We start from the raw sequence: 14,759 nt of genomic DNA, 5'->3' as shown, positions 1-14,759 counted from the left end.
TCTCCAAACTCTGTCTCCCTCTATGAATTGTGCCTTTCAAATTCAGAGATATTTATTGTGAAACTTGGTAATGAGGAGAAGATTAGGTCTGATTAGCCCCTGAGAGCAACTGCTAGTTCTGGCAAGTAATTTTTTTTTTTTGTCTTTGAGAAGAAAAATTCTTTTCTGGGGTAGAGACTCCCTCTCAAGTATTGAGAAGAAAGGTGTTGGAAGCATATGCCTTTCAGGAGCCAAAGACTTTCTCTGAAGGCCGATGTGGAGCAGACAGATTATTTTCTTCCTTCTTGCAAGATGGATTCTTCTAAAGAAGTGGAGAAAGGGCAGAAAGGATAAAAGTTCCACAGAGTGACTGGGCATTCCCAGCTGCCTCCATAGGCTTGAAACGGACCAGCTAGTTTTCCCACTGGGGCAGGGGCAATGAGTACTGCTGAAAAAATCTTTTGACTCTTTTTCACTAAAAGAGAAGAATCTCATGTTAGAATCAGCTGAGAATGCTGTCTGCAGTATTGACAGCCCAGACAGTACAAGTACTGTGTCAATGCACTCACCTCTCATCCCTGAATAGTGAATCACTGTTTTGAATATATTTTGGGAAGAGGGAGTATTTTAGAACATTACAAGTGTATCAGAATTCCTCCTCTTAAACAGATGTTGCTGCTCTGATTTATTCTTCTTGACAGGAATGGGTGGAGGAAAGTGTCCCTTGTTGCAAGGGAGAAACAGGTTCAAGCCAGAAACTCAAACTGACACTGCCTTCCTGTGAGCACATTTGACCTTTTCTTTCTAATAGCACATTCCAATAAAAGCTAAAATTAGTCCTGAGTTTTATTTAGGCCTATGCTGACAGCAGAATGGGACCTTGCTAATGTTCTAAGGGTTACGTCATAAAGCCCCTTGGTAGTGAATTACAGCATATGCAGGGCATAAAATACTGAGGGAACTGGAAATTAAAATGTCACAAATCAAATCATTGTCTGTTCATAGCTGTTAAAGAAAAACAGACCCTAAGTCTTGCACAAAATACATTTCTCAACTTCTGCACAGTGCTCATGATTTTACTAGGAGCAAGGAAAGGAGCCAGGTACTGCCAAAACTGACTAAAGGTGAACAGTTAATTTCACAAAAAGGTAATCTTCCGTTACTTACTTTTATGATTATCATAACAAATTGTAAATCACTCTTCCTCTTTTCAGTTAAGGAAATGATCTGTCCTTTTGGTGTTCAGTGTTTACCCTAAAATGCTTACTGAGCTCAGGTCATGTTATTACATCTGTTCCATGCATGGAAGGGCAAAGGTAGTCACACTGCAATGTCAGCTTAGCAGCCACATTTCTTGTCTGCAGAAGTTTTCGCCTTGTAGTGCATTAGGAGTGCTGTGACAGTGTGATCTGACCAGGGAGGAACCAGAGGTTGAGTCATCCCCTTTTTGCACAGACTGAATATGCCTGTGGCTGGAGTGCTAGAGGCATTTGAGTCGATCCGTCATCCATATTGAAAAGCAGAGTGACAGGCACACTTGTGCCATATTCCACTGCTTTTCTGCCCAGGTTAGCTCTTCTGACACTCAGCAGCACGCACAGGCTCCACATGTCCCTTTCTGGGCTGGCTCTGCTGTCCAGCCAGCCAACAGGACTGCACCAGGAGTGGAGCAAATCCCCCTCCGAATCGTCTCTGAACATGTCACCACAGCTGAAGCTAAAAGCAGGCCTGTAATGATGACTGTGAGCTGCTTTGGATGGATGAGTGTATCCCTGTTTTCTTTCAGCTTTCATGGTCCAATCCATGGACCCTCTTGTACGATTTTCAGCACTCAGCCAGCAGAGTTGCTGTGGGACATAAGTTGAATTTCAGAAGCTGTCTTCAGATGTTTGCAGGGTACCTGCATGACCCATTGTGTATGGTGGGATACCTGTATGATCAGTACTCTGTATGCATCTAAGAAACTTTTGCCTTTGGTGTAGCCATGTTAAGTCACACCCACATCTCCACCAAAGGTCCATCCCAACAAATTTGACCAATCTGCAAAAGTGCATAGAGAGAAGCAGAACTGGAATGGACTCTGCATTCCAAATAGTCTTTACAATAATTTGTTGTGCTAATGTGTGTCAGGACAGCAAAGAACTTTCATGATTCAAACACCCATCCGGTTCCCAGGTGAGGTGCCATTTTGACGTCAGAAATTGTTTGGGTCACCCTAGGACAGAACTCATAGTTCTGTTCCTCCCTGAGACACCCTGGCATCTCGTGTGTCATAGACTCACCTGCCTACGTCTCTGTTGCAGAGTCTGCTTCACCAGGGAGGGCTGGCTGTCTGTCATTCTTTTGTGTCTTTTCAGGACAGGTATCATCACAGATACCTCCAGCAAAGTCCAGCAGGGCATATTCTGGCTGCTGTCCCTCTGCAAGGTGTTGTGCACTCATTCAAGTTGTGTTTGCCCAGGTGATATATAGAATATGTTGCTATATAGAAATATGTTAATACAGGCATCTGCATCCTGGTTCAGGTTTCCCCTGCTCACTTAAGGACAGATATGTTAGGGACAAGCCCTTATATAGACCTGCATGGTGGAGTCGTGGTGCAGGCGAAGGAGGGAGAAAGTTAACATGAGAGCCTCTTGCCAGAGGGTAACATTTGAGTTTGTAGTATAGGACTGGTTGTCTGAGGAAGCCTCATGAGGTGTTACAGTTCTCCTAGGTGGTATGAGGCTCCACAAAAGGCCTGAACTGCAGCTCTCCAGCAAGAGGTGCTGTCGCTCAGATGATCTTCAGGAAAAAAACAAGAGCAGGTAGGAACAGCCAGAACTTTTACAATTTCAAGTCACCCAGGAAGTAGTCACTGTAGCAAGGTAAGAAGTAGTTAGCACTCATCCTTTTCCTCCTGGCATCATTGCAACAGATTGCAAAAGCTTAGAAGTGTCAGCCCATTAAATGAGACCCTGTGGCCACGGAAATTTCGGTTCTTACGAATCTGTTACAGCCCATTTAAGTCATTAAATGCCACTCTAGTATCTTCTTAGTTTAAGTTAGATTGCAGTTTACTAAAACACTCATATCCAAGCATTGTGGATCAGCACAACCAAATTACAGCTGTCCTGGCTGTGTCCCCTCCCAGCTTCTTGTGCACCCCCAGCCTGCTTGCTGAAGGCACAGTGTGAGAAAAGGCCCTGATGTTGTGTAAGCAGTGCTCAGCCATAGCTGAAACATGGTGTGCTACCTACACTGTTTTGGTCATAAATCTGAAACATAGCACCATATGAGCTACTGTGAAGAAAATTAACTTTAGCCCAGCCAAAACCAAGAAAATAGTAAGACAGGTAGTAGGATGAAGGAAGAGAAGGTGGAAAGGTACAAACACAATAGGGCTTTGCATCATGCATGAAGTTGTTACTGTAAATTCATTCTTTCATAAGTATGTATGATGAAGGGCTTCCTGCTAAATCTCACTTAGGTTTCCCAGGAGGGAAATATTCAGGAGAGGGCTTGGGTGAAGAGATACTGGTAGTTTGCAGAGCAGCTTAAAAAGAATGCTGCCCAAAATAAAAGCCAGAAGGAAAATAAAGGATAAGGAAGGTTATAAAAGAAGGAACTAAACAGGTTATTTTATAACCCAGGGATAAAAGTATGACAGAGTTGTGAAATAATTTATTAGGTTAACTGATATATATAGGAAAAGGGACAAGCCTTTGCAAAACAAGATCTTTTTCAGGTAAAGAGAAAGGGAGCAAGCTTTAAACTGCTTGTAAAATATGTGTGTTTTTTCTGACAGTTGCTGGTTGGTCTAATTTTACTTTTATGACAAACATTTCTCTAAAGCTGGCATGAGTGATGAGGAAGCAGTAAGAGAAAGGCACAAGAAGGAAGCAAATGGATTTGCATATGAGAAAAGAGAAAACTTGCTGTTTCTTAGTAAGTGCTACATAATCTTAAAAGTTTGCAGACAAGCAATTACTTATACCATGTTTGTGCACTTTCTGATGCTTCATGCATCACTCATGCACCCTCCTAGCAGTGCTACCTATTAAGTAAATGATAGCCTAAATGGGGAGGAGCGTTGGATTTCTTCAGCGTGTATGTTAATTTCAGTGCCAAGAGTCAGATTCTCAAGTGGTATTTCCTTTTAAGATTTCTCTCCTGTCCACCGAAAGGATGAACAGTATTCCAAAGTCACTTAAGTTTGCTTGGTATCCAGTTTTTTAAGTTTTTAGATATTATTTTGATTTCTAACAACTGAAAATTAAAAGCATACAGGCAATGCAAAGTCTCTTGATCAAAAACAACAGTGAAAATAACAGGTTGTTTCATACTTTAGAGGTGTATTTAGCAATTCAGCTATTATGTGTTCCTCTCTGAGTTTGACTGTAATGGTGTATAACATCCACTCACTGATGGGCGCTGTGGCAGTCATACCTGTTCTTAGAAGGACACGCTTGTGGAATTTCAAATGCCTCTCCTTGTTGTTCCCACTGGCCTTCCTCATCATTTTTTAGCAATGAAATTCCAAATAGCAGTTCAAATATGTTGGAAAGATCGCACCATTTGAAAGGGCTAGAATTGCTAATGGAGATGAGAAAGGTTATAAGTGAGTTTTCAAAGTGAAGGCACACACTTTCTCCCAGGTTGATCCTGTGGATTTTATCTCCATCAGCTGGAGATGGCACCATTTGCACCAAGCCTGGAATTCATTAAAAGAGCTAAGCAAACTGCAGTCTCCGATGAGCCCTGCAATGCACAGCGTATGTGTGTGTGTGTGCTTCATGTGGTTCAGCCATGCAATTGCTCTTCCTTCCTTTTTCTTTCCAGTTCAGATGGGGACTGCGCGGAGCCCCAGTATGCTCAGAGCCCTATGAGGGCCAAGGATGTGCTGCTGTGGCTTCAGGCTGCAGACCCACCCCACGGTGGATGGCAAAAACAGAGCTGTGTCTGGACAGTAATAGGGAGGCTGAATCCAGGATGTTTCACGTTAGGGAGAACAGTAAAGAAGAGAGAGACAGTCCATCACCAGAAGGTATGCTGCCAGTGGCTTTCCACTTATTTAGTCTTTTTGTTACATTCAAACATTGTGCCGAAGGTTTGGGTGTTTCAGTGACTAATGAGCAAACAAAGACCTGTTCAGCACACAGTTTCAGCACAGGGCCAGTGCAAATGTATTATAATATGATTTTATGTTGTCCTCAAGTTAATTATTATACCATATGTTTCCTTTGCCTTGACAAAATTGTTCGCATTTCCCCTCCCTAGAGTTTCTGGGTTTCAGTATAAAAAAAAAAAAATCTATCCCCTCCTTCAGAGTTTTTGTAGAGATCTTATTCTTTGTAAAGATTTAGCGGGTGAGAGTTTTGGGGAGGCAGTTCCAGTGGAGGATTTGTTTATAGGAGGTCTGATGGACAGCTGGGGTTCACAGCTTCATATTTAGGCAGATCCTCTAATCCACTGGCTCACAGCACACACAGGGAGCTGCAGACCTCCACTTTAGCTGGAGAGGCGACAGTAATGCCAGTTTTTCTGCTTGAGGGGCCATATTGCTTCCTTGCTTGCAATCAGGCAAGAATCTGTTTTTGACAAAATCCATTAATTTAATGGACTCAAAAGAAAGAAATAGAAAACTTTGGGATGGGAGTAGAAACTGAAAAAGGGAGTTTCTTGGCAAGGAGAGAATGGGAGTTGAGGACAGTGAGGGAAAAACAGTTCGAGAGAGGGGTGGTGGAGAAAGTCATGGGAAGGAGGACAGGCACATGGAGGCCATATGAAGAAATATCTGAAGAAAAAACAGAAGGATGACTCACAAATGTAGGGTGGGAGAGTAAGAATCAAGACACTACTGGGAGACTGCTGCACAGGGTGAAGTTTGCTGGAGGACTGCCCGATGAGAAAATCAGGAAGGGCTGTGACTTTGCTGCAGAAGCATTTAACTGGATAAAAATTATGGATCCTATCAAGCCACTGGGGAGGACTATGGGGGCAATTTTCTCTTCAGACTGCTCTGGAATGTCTTCTCCAGGTGGACAGACTTTTCTACCATAAATGAAATCTTAATATCAAACCCACATTTATTCTGTGAACACAGTAATTGCTCCAGAATAAAATCAATTTTATCCATGCCAGAGAATTTGCATGAGTTATGCTAGTGTATTTGCCAAAGTATACAGGTCCAAATGACAGCTATAAAACTTCTTGGTCTTGGAATGAATACATAAAAGTTGTGTTGTTTTTATTAGGGCATTGTTTTAGTATAAACTTACAGTTAAGTGGTATTGCATGTGCCTTTCTGGTTGTGGAATTGTTTGGGTGGAGGGACTAGCAGAAAGAAGAATGTGAATCAAGGATGGGATCTGGGGGTTATTGCTGATCCTTATGGAGGAAAACGGGATCAGAGATCTACTGGAAATTCGTTAACTTGTGAAATTTCTAAGCTTATGTGCTGGAGTGGGCTCAGGAGGGAGATTAGATAGATAGATAGATAGGTAGATAGATAGATAAAACTACAATAATTTCTTTTCCTACTACTTCTCTAAACTCTTTTTCTAACCACGAAAAAGTGCTTTGTCCAAGCTGAATAAACCATAGCTGTACTTGCATGAGAGTTTTGCTGAGATGACCGTGCAGCGTAGACATGTTCTACCATTATGTGGCGACTGAGGAATAATCACAACTGTCATAATTAAACTAAATTTATCATGGTGTCTCTGCAGTTTAAAACAACTCAGCCCCCAAAAAACAGATACGCACACAAAACTTCCAATTTAGGTAACCTCTGTTCTCTTTCCTGTATTTTCTTAATGAACAGAATCTTACAGAAGTTAAGCAATCAGGAAGTTAGAGTTGTAGCTGTGTAAAATGCACGTCTAATCTGAAAAATCATATGCCCCTAATGAAGAAGTAATAGCCTGCAAAATGTTGATCCATAAGAGGTTGTGAAGACCATCATACTTGAATCCATTTTGAACTTTGTGTTCTGTTTAAATCTGTTCTCTTTTCTGTCCCTTTTATTATGAGGATAGCCCTGAAAAGTAGGTTTTCAAATGTTTTTGAGCTTGAGATGGTCTGAGTAGGTGTGACTGGGATGTTTTCAGATCTGCTTATGTAGTGTTACACTTCTTAAGCTCCACCACACACAGCACTCATACCACTTGGCACAACTAGCAAAGAGGCTGTGGTACTTTTTTGTGTAGCGCTTATGTAGTGACAGTATAAATGTCCCCATATAAAGGAGATTAAGGACTGTGACCTAAACTGTCCTGGCTGTGATGATGGACTTAATGCTGCTTAGTGATCAGCTGTGCTTGGGGAAAGGAAGAGGGGCAAGCACACTGTTTTTTGAAAAGGTTGACAGACTTCAGGCACGCAAAAGTATCCTATTAATTCGCACTCTACTGTGACTCACTGATATGATTAGAAACACACTGTGTTTATTTGTATTCATAAAACTAATGAGCTTAACTCACTCCTCCTTTAGGAATATTGAGATTCATCTTGTGTTCCTGTGGATCACAGAGGCTAGCATTTTCATACTCAACACCACTGTTAATTTAGAAATGTCGTAATTCCCTACCACATAGTAATTCCCAAATGCAACCCTTCATAAATCAATACAGAGCAGCTTGTTTATCTTGGGAGAGAGAGATCAATTCAGCAGGTTAGGAATTTTGCAAAATAAGGGGTTTGGAAAATGGTGATTAGGTGTGACCACAGGTGTTAATGAGTGAATCAAAGTTGATAGGAATTTTTGCTGAGGGTGTTCACTACATGCAATTTTTGCTTCAAACCAAAGGAGCTCCCAAAGCAGTATCACTGCATGGACTGCTGATGCTCTCCAGTCAAATAGTAGTTCTAATAACAAAATGTTATTCTCTACTCTGAGCTTCTCATTCTCTGTTTCTTTGCAGGAAATCTTGAAGGATCTTGGTTTTCTCCCTGAATGGAACAGGAACAATTTTCAAAATTTAAAAAGTTTCCAGACACTCCTCCTAACCACTTCTGAACTGTAGTTGTCTTAAGTTACCACATTTTTAAATTTTACTAGCAAAACTTACAAAATACCTGTCAAGTCATATTCAATAAAGGTGATGTACAATTTTCCGAGTGAAACGCAAGTATGGGAATTAAGGTAAAATACTGCATCATTAAGACCTGGATCATGAGGAGGTTAGTGGGGTTCAGCAAGACAGGAAGTTTCAAATGTAGCCATTTTGAATGATCAGTCTGAATTAGACTCATGTAAGAAAGTCATGTACGATAAACAAATTTTCACTATTAGGTCCTAGTAATAAGAAGGTTTATGCCAACATTCAGTGCAGGTTTTTTTCCTCCTTTATATGTTATCATTTAGAAAATAAAGGTACATTTTTTCAAGTTTTCACTTTTCAGAATTGCTTCAAGGTTTTGTTACTGAGACTGATTATGTTGGATGTCAGTACATTCCTTATCTTATAAATACGTGATTTTGAAATGCAATACATTACAGTGCTTGCTTTAGTGTAATACACTACTCCACCATAAAAGCAGTTTCTTCCCCCAAGATCCAAACAAACAAAATATGTTCTTTATTTACTTCATGGGTTTAACCACAAGAAATTTGACCTTCACTTATTTTGCATGTTTTTTCTCCATTTGAAAACATACAACATCCAATACATCAATCTATCTTGTATTAAAACCACTATAAAAATTATTGTTTCAGTATGTAACATTTCAAACTAATACAAGTGGAGCATTTTTATTTTCTGTATAATGCAATAGCAAAAATCTGATTTTTTCAAAAGATAGAGAAGATTCTTAATTTCAAGTGGCAGTTAATGTCATACAGGGAGAAAGGTGTCTTTGTTTATGGTTACCATTATTTGTATATATAAAACATTATATCTTTACATCATTCTTCATATCCCTCCAACTTAATATAGGTTATGAAGGTTGTAGGGAGAGGTTACAAGCCAGGTTATACCATCTGCAGATTTTCTTCCTTAGTCTTTGGTACCAGGAAATAGTGGGATCAGGAAATCCAGAGCACTGACCATAAAGAATGTAGGTTTCGAAAAAATCATGCTAGTTTTAACAAAATACAGAGTTGAAATTTTCAGCAGTGCCAACCATTCAGGATTCCACACAGACTCAATGGGAGCCATGAGTCTGTATAGCTGCGCTTTGGGAAGGAAACCAACAAACCTGCAAATTTCTGATACTAAGCAGTACTGATCAAACAAGCTTCCTTAACATCCTTGCACCTCAGTGCGTAGCATTGTGACAGGAACAATGGAAACTGAAAGCTAGATTTTGCTGTGAAGCTAGACCAGCTTTATTTAACTGAGTATTTATTTAGCTGGACTAAGGGGTTGTGCAAGTTTCATAAAGTGTCTTGAAAGTAGGATGGGGGGGCTGAACCCTGTGATCAAATATGCCAGTGTTGCTCCATTCATTTTTGTACTCTTTTGTATTCTTTTGGGACTTCTGTAATTCTGGAAGCGTCTTAGATGTCACAATTTGCACAAACTCCTCTAAAGAGTGCAAAGATTAGCAAAGACTGGCAAAGAATGATCTAAACAAATCTGTCTGTCTCTCCAGGGTAACCTCAATGACAAGCTCAGCATCATTGTGAAACCACAGGCCATATCAAACAAATTATAACATTCCTAAGTGGTTCAAAATATGGCTGTGTGTGCAAAGACAGGAAGGTCCGTGGGGCGATGTTTAAAAGGCATTTGAACAACTAACTACTATTGCCAGAAGCCTAGGTTCATAAAGTATCTTTGAGCCTCTGCTTTTGGTGTTCGTTTTTTCTAAGTAGCAGTTTCTGTTTCCAGATAGTAAAGTCCTCAGAGAAGTAATCTAAATTAAAGTTCTCTCTTCACACAGAAAAAATCCCTGCCTATAATCTGCCCAGCTGTAGATGAATGTACTAACAAGAGGCTCTGCCTTAATATAAGGAATTGCAGGTCTCTGTCTACCTACTTATGTGAATTGGCTTCCAGAGTCCAGAAAAAACCAAAATGTTGAACAAGATTTAAAACAAGAAAAAAGGATTGGAGTGCCTTCCTGCTGCCTAGATTTCAGAGCCCAGCGTCCTCTCCAGTGGGTTCGGAGAGCTAGGCTTCTGAGAGTCTGTCCACCAAAGCAGGGTAACGCATGGGAAGACAATCTCTAGAGGTGCTGAGGAGAGAAACGAAGGTTGAGTGTTGGAAAAAGCCCAACAACCGATATCCGGTAGGATGTGTCTTTCTGAGCATATCATGTGCTCAAGTGTACCCTTGTTAACCACTCAATGACAAGGTGCCAACATGCATGACATCAAAACAGGTGATTCTGGAAGGTGCTGCATACCCTGAAGCTCCCACTGACCTGGTGCTTTTCGGGGTTCACTAAGCACTAGAGCATCCTGACTTGGGATTTGGTCCATTGCCAAGCTGATCGGCAGTTGTGAAGGCAAACAAAACACAGGTTGGTTGGAGTGTCAAATGGGTACATGGGATTTTGAGAAGGGTAAAGCTGTACTACATTAATCTGAATAAATCTAAAACAATTTATTCCAGCTGCAAGGGGAATGCGGACAGCTGCATGATAGTCTCATATTTCCTGTTAAATAGAGGTAAACGAATGACTGCAAAAGGGAGAAATTATCTGTCTGAGGTTTTTTAAGGGTGGAGAGACAGTTATGTGTTGCAACAGGGACATTTTTCCAGTTGAAGCCTTCCTTATTTGGAACCTGTAAATGTATTTGTCTCCTCCTTTCCACATAGCTGTACATGTGCGTTGTCTCCTGGAATTGGAATGACCACCCCTTCTATCCGGACAGTTTTAGCCAAGCATTACTTTTGAGCAGCAGTAGCCCATGACACCTTCATCTAATGCATAACAACTAGAAAAAGAGAACACATATTAGAATGCAGCTCCTAAATATTTGCCAAGTTCAGAAGATGCTATTGGAATAGTTATGTTCCATATGCTTGCTGAAACATGGTAAGTAAACCATAACGGAGGACAAGTTATTCCACGAGCAGCAGAACTAATGACGCCCTATTTCCTTTAAATCTGTATGCTCTGTCACCCAACACCTCTCCCTGCAATAAGCCAGTTTCCCTTCCAGTTTCCCAAGAGATATTCATCCCAGTAATTTGAGATCTTCCTGTGCTAGCAGTGTTTCCTGTTCAGCACTTGCCTCCATGTTCTTGTCTATTTTTTCCCTGCCCTGTGTTTCTGAGGTAAGGGGAGAAACACAAGCTAGAGTTAGGAATGAGCTAATGAGCTAGGCAGTGCCATATGCTGGGGGGTCAGCCACTGCACATGGGATAAGTGGCCTGCCACTGCATGCCAAAGGCAACAGGGAATAGCTGTTTCCCCAGTTTTGCCCTCAGAAAGAGTACTGGATTTTGTTTTCTCTCTATATAGACATGTAACATCTGCGTCATTAAATATCTTTGAGATGTCTAGTTTTGCCACACAGGCTGAAATGGATCAACAGGTTCAAAAGTGAGAAGAAGGAAAGACTGAATTGGACAGGTATGCTGGTAATACTAGTAAGAATATCTGCCATTTAGCATTGATAGGCATAGCATATGCTATTTGAGACACTCACATGGCATGTAATGATTGTAGTATAGAAAACCAGATAAATAAATGTGGCTGGATGCCAGGTGCCCACCAAAGCTGCTCTATCACTCCCCCTCCTCAGCTGGACAGGGAGAGAAAAAATATAACAAAGAGCTTGCGGGTTGAGATAAGGACAGGAGAGATCACACACCAATTACCGTCACAGGCAAAACAGACTCAGACTTGGGGAAAATTAACTCAATTTATTACAAATCAACCAGAGTAAGGTAATGAGAAATAAAACCAAATCTCAGAACACCTTCCCTCCACCCCTCCCTTCTTCCCAGGCACAACTTCACTCCTGGATTTCTCTACCAACCCCCCCCAGCGGCACAGGGGGATGGGGATGGGGTTTACGGTCATCACACGTTATTTTCTGCCGCTTCATCCTCCTCAGGGGGAGGGCTCATCACGCTCTTCCCCTGCTCCAGTGTGGGGTCCCACCCACGGGACACAGTCCTCCATGAACTTCTCCAACGTGGGTCCTTCCCACGGGCTGCAGTTCTTCATGAACTGCTCCAGCGTGGGTCCTTTCCACGGCATGCAGTCCTTCAGGAGCACACTGCTCCAGCGTGGGTCTCCCATGGGGTCACAAGTCCTGCCAGAAAACCTGCTCCGTGGGCTCCTCTCTCCACAGATCCGCAGGTCCTGCCAGGAGCCTGCTCCAGCGTGGGCTTCCCACAGGGTCACAGCCTCCTTTGGGAACCCACCTGCTCCAGCGTGGGGTCCTCCACAGGCTGCAGGTGGAGATCTGCTCCACTGTGGACCTCCCTGGGCTGCAGGGGGACAGCCTGCCTCACCATGGTCTTCCCCACGGGCTGCAGGGGAATCTCTGCTCCAGTGCCTGGAGCATCTCCTCCCTCTCCTTCTGCACTGACCTGGGGGTCTGCAGGGTTGTTTCTCTTACATGTTCTCACTCCTCTCTCCGGCGGCTGTTTCTCCCCATCCCAACTTTTTTTCCTTCTTAAAAATGTTATCACAGAGGCGTTAGCACTATCACTGATTGGCTCGGCCTTGGCCAGCAGCGGGTCCGTCTTAGAGCCGGCTGGTATGGGCTCTCTCTTGAACACAGGGGAAGCTTCCAGCAGCTTCTTACAGAAGCCACCCCTGTAAACCCCCCCCCCGCAACTACCAAAGCCTTGCCACACAAAACCAATACAATAAAAAAATGAGTAATCTACTAGAGTTGGGTAATTCAATGGGTAGGAAGTTTAGCATAAAAGCCAACAGGCTGCCCTCTCATGCCATTGAGCTGGCGGGTTCATCTGTAAATTAGTAAATGGAATTAGTGTCTGCTCTTAGTTCCTTAGTCTTAACTACGTGATGTATAAAGAATAAAATTCAGGCTCTACAGATCCTTTTCTTGAAGTTTTTGCCCTCTTTAACAGAGTAACCAAAACTATCTCTGACTTCCCGGATGAGTTATTATTTAGGATTGGATAAATGTATTTAGTGTTTGGAAAGTTTTATTTGTTTTCCAGCACCCAGTCATGCCAACTGTATTCTAATAAATAAACATTGGTATATGCAGTCTTTCAAAAAAAATTCTAATAGATTGTGTTTATGGGGGTTGTGATGTCATAACCACACTGTGTATGCTATTATCATGAGATCTTCATCTACAGAGGAAAAGGAGAAGACTGCTTTAACCCTTACATGAATACTAATCCTGATTCTTCTTGTATGAATTTATTTCCTCCCGTTCTCTGTAATTTTTGCTATGGATCTTCATATGAGAAAATGGTTTATTTGCAGTCCTTTCTACTATTTCTTGGTAAAATTTTACTCCTATGTTTTATATAATCCACATCACTGTAAGTGATGTAATCTGGTCACTCTCAAGAGGTCTTTCATGTTGATTACATTGGGAGACCTTTCTTCATGTGGCTAGGGCAATTATATTCAAGTCTCAAGAAACAATAATGTATGCTTTAAAAAGTGGCTATTTTAACTGGATCAAAAGTATAAGCTATTCAGTACAAGTAAAGACCACGAAATGGAAACATAAAAGTAACTAACTTGAAAAATCCAAAGTTATATATGCATTTGTTACAGCTCACAGAATAACTTTTAATAATTGCTGTTACAGCAGTTACAGATAAAATGTGTTTCTGCTTCAGTCACTTGTTTATGACAAAGTTACTTAACTGACAGGCCTTTGCCATCAGAGGAGTTCAAAATTACAGAGAATTAAGTATCTATCTATCATCTACCTATTTATTGTGGAGAGAATTAAGTATCTATTTCAACTAAGATATTCAATTCATTCTCTGAATAAGACTACAGCAAAATCCACTACTCTGTACAGTTGAAAAATTCTGATCACTTTTTCTAATGCTCAAACCCTCTATTTTCTGCCCTTCTCTTTCCTTTTGTACCAAATACTTTCTGTTTGGCAAATGAATGGACCATCCATGTCCATTGTACCATTTCAATAGCCTGTAGTATTTGTTGCCTCTACTCATTATTACCTTGACTTACTTGCCTGGAGAGGGGCAGCAGCTTGCTCTGTCTGTGTCATAAGATGCTCTTCAGAACTGGATAGATTTTACCATAACACATGACATTATTCCTTTATAAGGTCTCCTCCTAGGTTTTGTCATTTGTATGTGACAGATTGCCAAATTGCCCATCAGTCTGAGGATCTGTGCTGCCTGGTTGTGCCAGAGTGTCTCCTGCCTCTTGTCTCCAGTCTTGGGAAGATTCAGCCTTAGCAAACCATTAAAAAGTGCAAGGGTGAGGCAGGTAAGCTGCAAGAAAAGGTGGAAATGAAAAGGGGCTCCTGAGAGGATATAAGGAGACAGATACAGTATAGAAAGCATGACAGGGTAATTCAGGACAACAACCCTGTGCTGCTCCTCAGTTTTTTATAAGACCTGGAGCATGCCAATACACCTTCAGAACAGTATCTCTGCTTTTCCATGACCCCAGAGCACAGAAAAGAGTTGCTGGCCTGTGAAATACAGTGTGCCATATAACTGTATAGCTTAGCCATGTTTTGCGGGGTTTGGCTTGATTGGTTACTGAGTAACAATAACAGAACGTAAATCTTGGACTAAGTTTTCTCTCCAAAGCTCTACTCCCGTGATTTCCTGTCTGCAAAACCTCCTGCTGCCTCTGACCACAGTCTTACTCTCACCTATCAAATCCAGATGAATTAACTGTAGGATCACTGAACTCAA

At 41.6% G+C, this 14,759-nt stretch overlaps 1 protein-coding gene across 1 annotated transcript in view; it reads left to right on the top strand.

Moving 5' to 3' along the window:
* AP3S1 (adaptor related protein complex 3 subunit sigma 1) overlaps positions 1-8,356 on the top strand; it is a 46,627-nt gene extending 38,271 nt beyond the window's left edge. The window contains exon 7 of the mRNA XM_069776019.1: positions 7,884-8,356. The gene's annotated coding sequence lies outside the window, so the exon portion shown is untranslated. The remainder of the gene's footprint in view (positions 1-7,883) is intronic.
* Positions 8,357-14,759: the final 6,403 nt, after the last annotated feature.

The sequence above is a fragment of the Haliaeetus albicilla genome, chromosome Z (genome assembly GCF_947461875.1).
Source record: "Haliaeetus albicilla chromosome Z, bHalAlb1.1, whole genome shotgun sequence".
NCBI lineage: Eukaryota > Metazoa > Chordata > Aves > Accipitriformes > Accipitridae > Haliaeetus > Haliaeetus albicilla.
This window is presented reverse-complemented; position numbering and strand designations above follow the sequence as displayed.